Source organism: Mytilus trossulus, chromosome 12, assembly GCF_036588685.1.
Source record: "Mytilus trossulus isolate FHL-02 chromosome 12, PNRI_Mtr1.1.1.hap1, whole genome shotgun sequence".
In the NCBI taxonomy this organism is placed as follows: domain Eukaryota; kingdom Metazoa; phylum Mollusca; class Bivalvia; order Mytilida; family Mytilidae; genus Mytilus; species Mytilus trossulus.
This window is the reverse complement of record NC_086384.1, coordinates 4,426,771-4,441,674: the sequence shown is the minus strand read 5'-3', so window position 1 is coordinate 4,441,674 and position 14,904 is coordinate 4,426,771. Positions and strand designations below refer to the sequence as shown.

General features: G+C 29.8%; 1 long non-coding RNA gene across 1 annotated transcript; it reads right to left on the bottom strand.

Annotated features, from left to right (window-relative positions):
* Window positions 1-7,833: 7,833 nt before the first annotated feature.
* LOC134693425 (uncharacterized) lies at window positions 7,834-11,791 on the bottom strand. The gene is made up of 4 exons (XR_010102403.1): window positions 11,645-11,791; window positions 10,996-11,061; window positions 10,063-10,139; window positions 7,834-8,283 (listed from the first exon to the last, which is right to left on the bottom strand). It is a non-coding gene; the product is annotated as an uncharacterized LOC134693425 (long non-coding RNA).
* Between the last annotated feature and the right edge of the window lie 3,113 nt (window positions 11,792-14,904).

Below are 14,904 nucleotides of genomic sequence, written 5' to 3'. Positions count from 1 at the left end.
TTTGCATGAGGAAGATACATTCCTTAATTTATAATAATTTCTTATATTTTGTAACAGCAAATTTTGATAACAAAAAAAATCCGTATTTCATGCCAGTACCGAAGTACTGGCTACTGGGCTGGTGATACCCTCGGGGACTAAAAGTCCACCAGCAGAGGCATCGACCCAGTGGTAGTAATAAAATTAACGGTACCAATTTTCTTGCACCAGATGCGCATTTCGACTATACATGTCTCTTCAGTGATGCTCGTGGCCAAAATATTTGAAATTCAAAACTCATATAAAAAATGAAGACCTATAATCCAAAAGGTCCAAAAAGTATAGCCAAATCTGTGAAAGGAATCAGAGCTTTGCATGAGGGAGATACATTCCTTAATTTATTATAATTTCTTATATTTTGTAACAGCAAATTTTGATAACACAAAAAAATCCGTATTTCATGCCAGTACCGAAATACTGGCTGTGGGCTGGTGATACCCTCGGGGACTAATAGTCCACCAGCAGAGGCATCGACCTAGTGGTAGTAACAAAATTAACGGTACCAATTTTCTTGCACCAGATGCGCATTTCGACTATACATGTCTCTTTAGTGATGCTCGTGGCCAAAATATTTGACAAACTAGGTTCCTTTCGTTAAATTGAAAAAAGTTAGATATTTAATTTTTATTACATTGAGAGGGCATTGTGTTTGATTTTTATGAAGACAAAATCTTTCGAACACCCTCAGTTTTTGGTAAGCAACGTGATGCATACATTTTAGTTTTCCGATGTTGTGTCTAGCGTATTTTATTTTTCGATTTTTTTTTAAGCCATGTTGTTGTCAGTTTTTTATCTATGAGTTTGACTGTATATTTGGTATATTTCAACCCTCTTTACATCGGTTAAATTGTATTAGTCTGGAACAGACATTTGAATAAAGCTAGTTCTTTGTTATGTCATATTTACAATTTTCTGTCATCTGTTCTAGGATCAGACTATATATAATGGGTATTTTATTTACGATGACGTTATTTTACACACAAAGTTATACGCAGTCAGCATTGCTGGTTATATATTACAAGAATATTTCAACTTGAAGATCTTATTAATTCTACATGACATTGGCAAATATAGACACATCAGCTTATTTGTTATTTGAACGTTTAGTAATCCACAATATTTATAAAGTTATGTTGTTTAATGTTTCCTATCAAGTAAATGTTTTAATCACTATAATAAGAACCCAGTCTGTCTTATTTTACAGGAATCACCTACACGTATCTCAAATTACTTATCTTTAATTAGACAAAGAATATTGATGAAAACTGTATGATCTTTCATGATGGTAATAACATATAAATGTGGGAAATCATATTCTGTTATTTCTATGTTTGAAGGAATATATCTAGTATGTATGCATATATTCCATGGACAGAATAATTGAATAGAAACATTTCGGATTTAATTTAAGACTTATCTTGATTAATGTTTTACGCACTTTCATAATGCATTTAAATGATTTTTTATTGCTTCTTTTTTTCCTTATGAAATACGAGCATAATGTACGTCGGCTGTTCGAAAACATCATCGTTATATTTAGGTCTGTTTTTATTTTTATTTTGTCTTATTTCGTACGGATATTTCCAAAATTTACAAGGACACACATAAGATAAAATCTAATTATCGATTTCAGGGAAAAGCTGTAGAATTGTGAACTACAAAATCATTTATGAACATTCGAACACTATTATTAGCAGACTGTAAATGTAATATCGTTTTTAAAATGCCCCTTATTAGTTTCATTTTCTTGCAACTCAATTATTTGAAGTGTAATAAAAGACAGTTACTGGTTCTGCTGTGCTGTTTTGTGTGCTTTACGTGTTCGTTTTTATTTTGTGGTTAGCATGACTAAATGTTCAGTTTATATGTGTATTTCTCTGTCTTAAATGATTTATTTGTACTGATTGTTTTTGTCATGTAATGGTGTCATTTTAGTTTCATATTTAACATTGCCGTAAAAGTGCGAGGTTTGGCTAGACACAAAAACAGGTTCGACACACCATTTTTTTCTTAAAACGTCCTGTACCAAGTTAGAAAAATTGCAGTTGTTATCTTATAGTTCGTTTCTGTGTGTGTAGCATTGTCGTTTGTTTATTGTTCACTTTAGTGTTTCTGTTTTTCCTTTGTTTTCCTTTTATTGTTGATGTGTTTCTATCGTCTTTAGTTTATGACTCGAATTTGTTTTATTTTCGATTTGTTTTGCCTCTATGGCCTTTTAATAAAAAAATGTTACTATATTTGGTTATATAATAATATAAACAATTCATGACGTTTGGTTGTATTTATTTCACCACTCGTCATGCTTTCATGCCAGTATTTTAAACTTTTGTTATCGCTGGTGTTTGATGTTTGGCAGTTCAGTCCCTGGTTAAATTAGTATAAAGATATGACTTGTGTCATAAAGAGACAGTTTTTTATACGTTACAGTTATATCGTTGAAAACCACTGTATATGAACGAATTATTGCTCAAGTTTGCTTGTAATAATGGTTGGCCAATTGACAGTTCTCTTTAAACTGGTTTGAATAAGTTTTTTTCTACGACAAAAATTGATTGTTTTCTCTGAATATATCGTTAACTTTTATAAAACCAGGACCATGTAAAATATTAAGTTTTATTTTAAAACAATTTTTGTATCGCGCTTTTCTTTGCTAAAAATTAACCTTTGCGTTACAACCTATGTGTTAAGTGTCAGAGGAACAAGGGCATCCAAGCGTAATACTTTTTATGAAATACGATGCCTGGCGATGTTGTTTAGATATGTCTGTCGTTGCTCGTCATGTTCGTATGTAGGAGTTCCTTTAAGTAAACTAAATATCTCTATTTATTCATAGATATAGGAACATTTGGTATCTGTGCCAATGAGAACACTTTCCATCCAAGTCCTGATTTGTGAAAGTAAACCACTATAGGACAAAGTACGGTCTTCAACACAGAGCATTGGCTCACACAAAATAGCAAGCGATAAACGGCCGCAAACTACTAGTGTAAAACCATTCAAACTGGAAAACCAACGTTTTAAACCATATGAAAAGAGATCAGTTATGATAACAGACAGACACAAATTATAGGCTTCCAAAATAATAATCTACTTCTTGTTGTTTATTGTTGTATAAGGTCATATCACATGTAATTCTTATACATGTTATAGGAATAAACACGTATTAGAAAATATATAACAATTATCAATTTTCCGATATCTCAGTTACTTAATTAACTTGTCAATATATTGATGTTTGCTTTCAGTTAATATGTAAAAAAAGACGATATTACAACAATATACTCCTCAATAGCTTATTGATCGGGATATTTATTTTGATATCAAGATACCCAATTCCTTAAATCTCAATGTGACTTAATATACGTAAACAAAGAGTTGTTAACCTAATTGTTTGAAATTTATTAACCAAGTTCATGAAATCTTCATCATATTGTTGACAGAAAGTGTCTGTTGAAACCTTTCCTGAGAAAAAATTTCAAAAAGGCAATCGAAATGACATTAACATTCTAAAAAAGATCAGTTGATTGACAACAAGACACCTCCATTTGTGTTGTCAAAGATGTTTTAATGATATAAATCATTTCAGAAAAAAGGTACAGACATATGAAGTATACACGAGTCAAGTTTACTTTGGTGGTATTACTTTATCACTTCCTCTCATTCTTTGCCGATTCGAATCCCTCGTGTTAAATGTTAACATCTGGATCAGCAGACTTAGGTTCGCTTGTTCTTGGTTTTTAACAATTGCAGTACTGTTCATCAAGACTTTGATATTTTACTTTTTTTCGGTGTGGTGGAAAGATTTTATCAACTTCTTCAATCCACTCTTTCAAACTATAACATTTTAAAAGATCTCAACAACTTCATTGATATTTCGTCGAGCACCACTAATCAGCATGAAATTAAGCCAGGTGATTAATCCTACCGTAATTTCTATCCATTAGAATTATTAAAACACAGACCATGAATACAGAAACAAAGGATTAGGTTCAGAAGACCCTTTTTTGGCCCCAAAATATAGCAGTTTCAGAAAATTGTGAAAATGTTATCTTTAAGCTATATATTGGAAAGTAAAATGCTTCTGCTACATACACAGGAGCTGTTTTTTGGCAATACAATGCACACATTTCACGTTCTAGCATCATAAAGTCATGCTAAATTACTGAAATCTTCAAAAATTTTGGTTAATTTTTAGACGGTTTCCGTTTTAAATGAAAGTGGCCGCATTCGTGTTCATTAACAATATTGAAACATAAGTTGTATTTGATGATAGTACAAAACATATATAAAGGTTGAAGTTGAACACGGATGCGGCCACTTTCATTTTTGACAACAACCATCTGAAAAGTGACGGTTTCTGGCATATTTGATAGATTTTACATATTTGAGCTTGAATCAGAGCGTTTTTAATGACTTAATCAGTTAAAATCTTTTACATAAACTTATCGAATCAATTGAAATAGACACTTTAGTGTTTACAAAGTGTCCAAAAACTATCGTTAGATGAACCTGAAATTTGACGTCAAAATCGGCCCTTACTGGATCTACTCCTTTAAGCATTTTGTACATGAAACTATGACGATGCTTGATCGATATGTCGGCAGGTAAAATAAGGGAAAAGTGGGTAGGATTTTAGTCACAACAACAAAAATAATAAACTACCAATGTACCATCTGTGCTACACATAATCCATAACGGAAATCTACTCGTGATGGCGTCTGTAAAGACGAAGGGATGATTTCAACTTTACCACTTGAAACTTGTAAAACTTTTGTTTGAGCAGGAACTCTCTATCAATGCAATCATGTTATAAAGTTCAAACCTTTGAATATCATATTAACTCCGTATACAGGCACTGCTGGAATGTTCCTAAATGGAAAATTAACAATAAGGAAACTTCGTTTTCAACTGCATCTAGTGTATCCTTTATCTCAAATTAGATGGGATAAATTGGATAGATAGTCACCAAATTTTGAGTTATTTAGTAACAGAACAGTATTAATTTTTAGACGTTAGCACATACATTTTTAACATGTACATTTTAGGCATGTACAGTTATATGAGGAAATAATACAAACAAATGAAATTATACTTGGAAATGGCTTCTATATTTTTAATAAACCTAAGTAGTTTAAATGTAAATGGTACTTAAAATAAAGTTAAAAGAGACAGAGTATTTGAATGGATTAAATGTCAAAATAGTTCTATTTGTTTTTTGCAAGAAACTCACTTTGATGAAAACATAGAAACAGAAATTAGAAATAACTCAGAATATGATATATTTTGCAGTCACGGAACGACATCTAGTAGAGGTGTGGCTATTTTCATTAAAAAGTCACTGAATTATAAATTGATAAATAAACATAACGATGTAGATGGACGATTAGTTCTTTTAAATGTAGAAATTGATGAAAGCGTTTTTACACTAATGTGTATATATGCACCAAATTGTAAAAGTAATAGAAATATATTTTTCAAAAAAGTAAATAATATATTAAAAGAACAAGGGATAGGAATTACAATAATGGGGGGAGATTTCAATGATACGATGAAAGCGATAGACAGAAAAAGTACTAGTTCAGAAGTAAAAAATATCCAATCAGTAAATAGTTTAAAATCTTTAATAAAAATAAATAACTTAACAGACATTTGGAGATATTCAAATAAGAATAAACAACAATATACTTGGCGGAGAAAAGATAAATCTCAGGCAAGTAGGATTGATATGATTCTGATAAGTTCAGTCTTCATACCACTAGTAGAATGTTGCAAGATTAAACCTGCAATTATTGATTCTACGGATCATCAAAGTGTTTTTATGAAGTTTAGAACAGGTGCATCAGAAAAGGGAAGGGTTGTACTGGAAAATAAATAATTCTATATTAGAAGATAATGAATACATAAAATTAGTTGATAAAGAACTGGAAAGATGCTTTAAGGGTAATCGTAATTTAAAAAATCTTGGTTTAGCATGGGATATATATTTAAAGTAAAGGTAAGGGAGGCAACTATAGCTTATTGTAAATCTAAAGCCAAATTTACAAGAGAAAACTTACGTGCTCTTGAAAAAAAATTAGAAATAAAAATGAAAATTAGAGATGAGCAGGAAATTGAGAATAACATTTTAGATAAAGATATTAAAGAACTTGAAAATAATATTACCAAAATTTATGAACAAAAGGCTAAAGGGGCTCAAATAAGATCACGAGAGAAATGGGTTGAATTTGGGGAAAAAAATAACTCTTACTTTTTAGGTTTAGAAAAACAGAGACAGGTAAAAAAGTCAATAAATAAATTAAAAGGAGAAAATGATGAGATTTTAACGGATCAAAGTGATATATTATGTAATATTAAAGAGTACTATAAAAAGTTATACTCGCCGCACAGCCCTGATAAAACATCAAGTGATAATTATATATTTGAGACAAAACTAGAGAAAGAAATGGATGAAAATGATAAATCACTATGCGATGGTGATGTTACATTAGAAGAATGCTCAGAAGCTATTTTTAAAATGAAACTTAATAAATCTCCTGGATTAGACGGTTTAAGAGTCATTCTCTGTAAACACCAAAGAAATTGAAGGGACTGTTCACACCAATGTCACAGATTTTCAACATCTTTTCAATATTAAGCCCATATGATGCCCTGATAACAAAAATAACTTTAATTTTTGTTTTTGGGGTTTCCGTTGCCATGGTTACAGATCCCATATATATAAGGCCAGTAACAGAGTAACAAAATCTCAAAATGCATCATTTTTCAACTTTCATTATTTTTAACAAATATACGTTTTTAGCCTAAATCATAGGTATACTTAACAAGTAAAGGTCTAAGATAACACATTAAAGTAAACAGACATTGTCTTGAACCCATTCAAAACATTAAAACTTGTATCTGAAAAGTGCTGATTTTGCATTTTTTCAAACTGCTGAAAAAGGCATTTTTTAGTGAATTTCAAAATGATTTTATTTTTTATCCCAACGTCAGATATATTTGTTATGCCTCCAAAATGATCTTCAGATATCACTCTTTCACCAAGAAAAAAATTGGCTGTCTGTTTTTTGTTGTTTAAAAAAAAAAATTGTTCAAAATTTTCTGAAATTTGGCAAAACTTGAAATTGCATTGTGCAGATTAAAAGAAAGTATTATACTAAGTGGTTATATTCGTCAATTTCAAAGTTTTTCTTATTTAACTTTGTAAAACCATACTGATTAGGAATTGTTTTGATACACAACTAATATTATTCAAAATAAATATCAATAACAGTTGCTATGGAAACACATTACAATGAACATTGCAGTTGGCTTCAGACCACAATTAATTCCCTTTTTCAATGGCCTTTGAATATAGTTCCCAATTATTATATGGGGTATTTCTTCCTAAGTATTCTGGCTACTGTTTTCTTTAAAATGTTTACTATTTAATTGGTCCTATCAGTTGAATATATATATTGAAAAAAGTAAAACATTTGAAAAAAAAAATTGTTTAAAGTGAAAGTAGCGATTTGGTCAAAATGAAAGTAAGGTAAAATTCACAATGGAAAATCCCTTATCAAATGGCAAAATCAAAAGCTAAAACATGTCAAAAGAATGAATAACAGCTCTCATATTCCTGAGTTGGTACAGACCTCTTTTTAATGTAGAAAAAGGTGGATTATACCTGGTTTTATAGCTAGTTAAACCACTCACTTGTATAACAGTTGGATACATTTCTAGAGGTTACAGGTAAAACATGCAACTTGAGATGCGACAATGACAAAATAATTGGCATTAACAAAAGAGATTAACAGAAAACTTGAAATCAGTTTTATTTTGCAGCTAGATGTCACATAACATTTATTCTCAGATATGTCTGGAAGCATCTGATAAACTTGATTATACAACATGGTCTGTGTCTAGAATGACAGTATTTTTTTTTTGTGGCGCTAAGATTCAGCCTTTTCCAATGAATCAACAAAAGAACCAAATGAACCTTTTGGTAATACTTGCGGTTTATGTTCCTGGTTATTAGAACTCAATTACATTGTCAGTGAATGATGGACATCTTCTATATTTTGTGGAAAAACAGTTGTAATAATTTTCTTCATTATTTCAAGTAGTCTATTACAATAAACAGATTTGGAACTTTTAGAATACATATTCTTGGAACTCATTTCTTCTTCTGAAAAACACCTCATCCTAACTGCTTGTAAAACTCATTAACATGGTGAAATTCACAATCTGGAAACTGCTGGATTATTTCTAAATAAAAGAAAGTATTTTATTTTACAAACTTAATCAAATATTAGATATAAGCAATTTTTACTAGTTTAAATAATTTTTTCTAATGATTGATGCTTACACAAAATTCAAAAGATAGTTTTGTTTCTTTCATGGTTAACTTTTAGATTAACATAACTAAGAAGTGTGTACAGTTTTAAGCAATCATCATAAATCATTTTTGAGATACGGCGCGACATGTGAAAAAAAACAACACCCCTGTTTTAGTTACAAAGTCCTGTAACTCAAAAAGGTTTAATCTTATTTTTACCAAAATGTATACAGATCATTTTGACCATTACAAGTAACAACTATATTATGTTTCATGAAATTTGGAAAAGTCCTTCTAATGTTATGGTGCGACATGTTTACGCTGGACAGACAGACGGAGGACATTTGTATACCATAATAGGTCTTGGGCATATAATTTCTTTTTAACCAATTTGCATAGCCAGAACCAGGCTTGATACAGCTCTGAATTTGGATTGTGATAAAACATTTGACAATTAAGCTAAAATGGTTCAATATCCAAACTCTAAATAGATTCAACATGTCAAAGAACCCCAAGATTTCAATTTTTGTTGAAATCAAACAAAGTTAAATTTTGGAACTTGATGTGGACCAACTTGAAAACTGGGCCCATAATCAAAAATCTAAACACATGTTTAGATTCAGCATACCGGTATATAAGAGCCCCAAGAATTCAATATTTGTTAAAATCAAACTAAGTTTAATTATGAACCCTTTGGAACTTAATGTAGACCAATTTGAAAATGGGACCCAAAATCAAAAATCTAAATACACAGTTTGATTGAGCATATCAAAGAACCCCAGGAATTCAATGGTTTGATGAAATTAAACAGTTTTAGAACCTTTAAACCTCAATATGGACAAATTTGATAACAGGGCCCAAAAATCACAATGCATGGTTAAATTCAGCATGTAAAAGAACCCCTTAAATTGTTTTTTTGTAAAAATCAAACTAAGTTTAATTTTGGACCCTTTGGACCTTAATGTAGACCTATTTGAAAACGGGACCCAAAATTAAAAATTGAAATATATAGTTGAATTGGGCTTATCAATTAATCTCAAGAATTCAATTTTTGATAAAATCTAACTAAGTTACATTTTAGACCCTTGATACCTTGTTAGTGTATATCAATTTGAAAACGGGACCCACAATTAAAAATTTAAATAGACAGTTAGATTTGACATATCAAAGAACCCCAATTATTCAATTTTTGATAAAATCAAACAAAGTTAAATTTTAGACCCTCAATGGACCCATTTAAAAAATACCCAAAATCCCTAAACTTAATACATGTTAAGATTCAGCACATGAAAGAAGCTCCGTAATTCAAGAATAAAATTGCATTGAAATGGGTCAAGAAATAACCGATTTATAAAAAGTTATAGAAAAGTATTGTTTCTGAGTCATGGTTCTCCCTATTGCATAGATATTTCTAATTAAAAGAAAAATTTGGCTCTAATTTGGGCCAATTGATGTTATAATCACTTGTAAGCATTAACATTTTGGTAAGTTTAGATTCCCAAATGTTTTTCACTGGAACTGGACAACAGATTGTTTATTAGATAATTAATACCCCCCCCCCCTTTGCCAAAAAAAGGTCGATTCTATATATAGATAGTTTGAAGGGGTTTAGTAAAACGTTTAAACACAATTTTAAAATATTGATTGAGAAACTGTTGTTGTTGATTTACAAGGCAAAACACTTTTTAATCTGTCTGTCTAAATAATACCTGTGATAAAAATTCCATGCTACTTTTAGAAGTGATGCTGTTTCATTCGCTTTCATTCCTGCCTGTGTTACATCACTCTGAAAAATATAAGGTTTCTGATGACGTCATGTTGAATTGCGATTTCCCCTGTTTAATTCTAAGAAATATATGTCAAATAAATCTGGCTTTGAAAAAAAAAACAAAAAAAACTGAGGGACATTTGTAACTTACTACAATATAACTCAGTTATGGGCACATAAAATATTGACTCTGACATGTTTAAGTGATCATGGCTGACCTATACTGTTTACTTCTATGTTCTTTGATCTCTAGTTGAGATAATTTTCATTGGCAATAATTCAGCAAAAATATATTTTTATTTTTGCCAGTAATAGTTTCTAGGGGTTCAATTATATGCAATCACTTTATGATTATTTTTGATATAACATTTGCTTTCTGTACACCTTTTTCATTAACAGTCTGCATTGATTAAATTTCTTTAAAGAATAAAATTGAGAAAGTAAGATTCATTGCAATGATTTCACAACCTCAGGAATAATGGATGTCAGCACTTCTGATTGTGACAAATTTTACCTTTTAACTGATGAGTTGTGGAACTTTGTTAATTGGAAAATATCGCTTATGTAAGATGTCTTGTTACTTGTGTTTTATATTTGTATATTGGCTGTCTTATATTGTTTATATACTCTGTATGTACTGTATATGAATTTCAAGTAGTGAGACTATAATAAAATATTGAATCTGAATCTGTCTTGATGTAAGTTAGCATTGCTCAGCAATTGCATAAAATACAAAGTTGTTTATAGTTCTTAGTATAAATAGAATCTTCTTAAATGGATTGTTTTGGGGAAATACAGGGATAAATTATTTGGCAAACATTTTTGGGAGAATAAAAAAAATACTAAAGTGGGTTGATGTGGTCTGATAACATACATCTTCTGTTGTTTCCATCTTTTCTGGATATGTTGGCAAATCCCCTTTTCTACTTGTTTATTTAACCTGTAAAATAAATTTTAATTAATACTAACAGGAATTATAATACTAACAGCATCTATAATAAGCTGAAATATTTGCCCGTAATAAAAATTAAATTGCAAAATATAATTTTAAACAGCAATTAATTCCCTTCATTGTATCTTACTAAATATATAAGGCATAATCAGTTTAACAAAATATTTTCTATTTAGTGGAAGTAAATTTAATTTTGATTATGTAAGAATAATAATTATTTACACAACAATTAAATTGATTCAGCTTGTTTAAATGGAGAATAAAAATAAGAATCAGCAATATAAACAGCAAATAAGGTTTGTAATTTTTGTTAAAATGATTATTTTTTCATAGACAAAAAAATTTATTATGATACAGTTAAGTATAATTTTTTAAATAAATTTAAATAGGTGCAATTTGTGAAAAGGACAACACCCTTATATATATTTTTCTAGCCTACCTGTCCCTATCCTTGTTTGTGAAGACTTTGTATGACAAATATGTACCTGTATATCATAGTATTATTGCTAAACACATGCTGAACCTTTTGTGAAGATACAAGGATTACTTTTAAACAATATATTATTATTACCTCATTTCACCTTCAAGTACTGCATCACTGACAACTATTCTTATTTTCTTCAGAAACAAAGTACAACATGCTGGAAAAAATGATAGCAATTATTTATAAAACTACAGTTAAACATTGAAACAAGTTCTGTGTTAATCTATACATGTATTGCTGTTCAAGATTTATTACAGCTTATTTCCTAATGCTTACACAGTAAAACTTTGGTTTTCTTGCTTGCTGTGTTTGTATAATTCTTTATACAAGCTTTATAAATAAGAATGACATCTTTAAACAATTTATGTTGGCATAGTTTAACCTGTGTATCATATTTGAATTTAATTGGGTGTTATCCTTATGAGTGTACAATATACAAACAAAGCAAGCAGGCTAACCAAAATTTTATTCTACATGCATGAAGAATTTTGCTGTAATATTGCATACCAATTATTCATATGTTAAAGTGAAAGGTAATAAACCATACACAGATTTTATTTGCAACAGAGTACTCATCTATTTTCTATCATTATACAATTTTTTTTTTCAATATATTTTTTTGGGGGAAGCTGGTTATTGACAGCTTCAAACCATTGTTAAAAGATACTCATTATTTAGGATGTTTTTAAAACCTGATCAAATCTCAGAGATGGGGAGGAGGGATATAGAATTCACATCTAATCTTGGGTCAGGGGGTGGGGAGCTTGATATTGAATGCAAATCAAATATTTATATTCACAACAATGGTATTATGTTAATAGGAATTTTAAAGTTTTGACAATTTTACAGCTGAAGTACTGTTTTGAAATCCATATCAAATAATTCATAAATTGAAAAAAATAATATATTAAACCATGAACACATCATTTAAGAAGCTTAATAGGGTTTACCAAACAAAAAATAATTAATATAAGCAAATTATTGAATTACAAAATAATTATGAACATTATAATTGGAGATAAATAAGCACACATAATTGATCATAGTTAAAATAGAGAATAATGGGATGCAAAAGTAAGAAGAATAATTGTGGAAAACCAAATAAGGTAATACAAGCAGCCCCCTCCCCCCTTTTTAGGAAAAAAACTAGGGAATCACTGAAACGTGACTGAAGCGGGCCCCCTCTTAATAGGTCAGTCAGTGGGCCCCACTCTGGATCTGCCACTGACAATATAGATTATAAATCTCAGAATGAAGGACAAACATTAAAAAGAAATCAAATTACTACAGAAATCTACATTTTAAATATAAAATCATTTTCCTTAGAATTGTACAGAATAAGTATTTGTTTTAGAAAATGTGTAAAAAGTAAATAATACATAAAAATTAGAGGACCCCAATTCTTACACTCATGAAAGTCATGAAAGGCGGTACATTGTAAATTATCTGTTTTGAAACTAAATAAATACATAGAAAGTGCTCCTGCTTTTCATTAAAAGAAATGTTTGCATTGTCTTAGTAATTGAGAATGTTTAACAAATAATCAATGATGAATGATAATTATGAAAATCTAAATATTACATAAACTAATCCAAACTATAAAAGGGGGAAAAGGGGAGAGATTGGGGTCATGTCAATTTCATTTTATTTTCATTACTCACATTCTTGTCTAGTTAATAAGATGAATAAAATCATTTTCCTCACATACTTGCTAGTTTAAGGCTAGTTCTGTAAGGTAACGACTTGAGTCCAGAATCCTTGATGTGGTCAATATCTGGATGAAAACTTTTTGTTCGCATAACATGTGACGTGCACAATTTGAATTGTTTTTTCTTCTTCATTTAATTGAAATACAATATTGATGTGAAGATCTAGAGCTACTGATGGTTTAAGACCATTCTCAGAAAAAATACCAAACATTTGGTACATGTATGTACTGCCTGTGTTTCACTGTTTCAGTGTTTGGCAAGAGGTTCATCAAATGAGTTTATCACAATCCACAAACTTTGGAGAGAAATTGCACTCCATAGTACTATCTACCTTGATATATCTTATTTTTACTAACACTATAATGGTTTTATCAGTGTCTGCATTTCGTCTGCACTTTATTTTGGGCATTAACCCTTGTACTTCCTTTTGTTTCTTTATGTTTTCAATGAAGAAGAACCATAAAGGGGAGATAATTCATAGGCACATAGTTGATTTTTTCAAGTTTTCAATCCACATTTTTTTCTTAAATCAAAAAAACACATCCCTGATTTTTTTTTAATTTTTAAATGGGGGGTATATCTTTATGATTTTTACAATATTTTCAAAAATCTATCTCGGAATTTTTTTCAAAACTTCAATGAATTTTGGTGAAATTTGGTTTTCATTTAGATGTCAGAATCACCCCCTTCTCCAATAGAAAATAAGCATATGTACACAATTGTCAGCCAAATATATAATATAGTTTTAAAAAGGCAAAGGTAACAGCTTTTAGATGTGATAATTGTCTGCATCATTTACTGTCAGGATTACGGGAAAATAAGCATTGATATTTAAATTTTTTTTTAGAATTTTCATTGAAAAAAAAGGCCAAAATCAATTTTTAAAGTGTTAGTTGTTGAGTATGTTAGTTATGTAGTATGTGTACAAAAAATGGTAAAAATCTGTGACATAGGTGTGAACACTAATTTTGGTCCTTACAGAGAATGGCTCTTAACAGTTGAATTTTATAGAAAATTTTGGGATAAATTAAAGTTCATAGTAGTAAATATTCTAAATAGTGGATATAAAGATCAAACACTTACATACTCACAGCGTACAAGTGTATTAACGCTATTATTTAAAAAAGGTGATCCATTGTCACTAAATAATTATCGTCCTATTTCTCCTTTAAATATAGACATGAAACTTCTTTCGTATGCTCTAGCACAACGATTGAAAAAAATCTTACCAAAACTGATTAAAGAAGATCAGACTGGATATGTTAAAAATAGATTTATTGGTTTTAATCTTAGACAGATACAAGATATCATTGATTTCACTGATTTATGCAAAATTGAGGGGGCTATAGTCTTTGTTGATTTTTCTAAAGCGTTTGACTCTCTAGAATGGAATTTTATGTTTTCAGTTTTAAAACATTTTGGATTTAATGATTCTTTTATAAGATGGGTTAAGACTTTATATAGTGATATTCAAACATGTGTTATGAATAATGGTTGGATATCTGATGTCTTTAAAAACACGAGGGGTATTCGCCAAGGATGTCCTTTATCTGCTTTATTATTTGTTTTATCTGTGGAAATTATGGCTTCAAGATTAAGAAGCAATACTAATTTTAAAGGTATAAAAATCAAATTAGA